This window comes from Sapajus apella, unplaced genomic scaffold (genome assembly GCF_009761245.1).
Source record: "Sapajus apella isolate SASKATOON/1434 unplaced genomic scaffold, GSC_monkey_1.0 scaffold6, whole genome shotgun sequence".
NCBI lineage: Eukaryota > Metazoa > Chordata > Mammalia > Primates > Cebidae > Sapajus > Sapajus apella.
Window position 1 is genome coordinate 42488633 of NW_022436946.1, and position 582 is coordinate 42489214.

Sequence of the window (582 nt, forward strand, 5' to 3'; positions counted from 1 at the left end):
TAAATAATTCAAGCTATGAGGGGTGTGTGTGTGTTTTCTTATTTTTTTATTTATTGTATTTTTTATTTATTTCTAAGACGGGGTTTCACCATGTTGGTTAGGCTGGTCTTGAACTCCCGACCTCAGGTTATCCGCCCACCTTGGCCTCCAAAGTGCTTGGATTACAGGCGTGAGCCACTACTCCTGGCCTATTTTTTTTCATTATAAAAAAAAAAAATTCCTGGGAGGTCCTGGGGGCATCTCCAGAGGTCTCTGGAAGGCGCCTGGTTTTCTTATTTTTTTTTAAGTTAATTAAAAATGTTATCCTTGTGCAGGGTCCATGCTAATCTTCTCTGTATCCTTCCAGTTTTAGTATATATGCTGCCAAAGCAACCACTGTGTGTGTATATATATTATATTTATGTGTATAATCAGCACAAAGTAATTAGCACAATGTCTAATTTAATGTTCTTTGGCCTTTAGTTTACTGAGAGAGTACTTTCATCAATTATTGGTTATAAATTAATACAGTAAATCCTATTATAACTATAACTGAGATCCAAAGAAATCAGTTGTGTGCAATGGAAGGTTACAATTTCTTTC

The 582-nt window shown here is 35.6% G+C and overlaps 1 pseudogene; it reads right to left on the bottom strand.

Moving 5' to 3' along the window:
• Positions 1-272: 272 nt before the first annotated feature.
• On the bottom strand, positions 273-372 carry LOC116549810 (annotated as a pseudogene).
• Between the last annotated feature and the right edge of the window lie 210 nt (positions 373-582).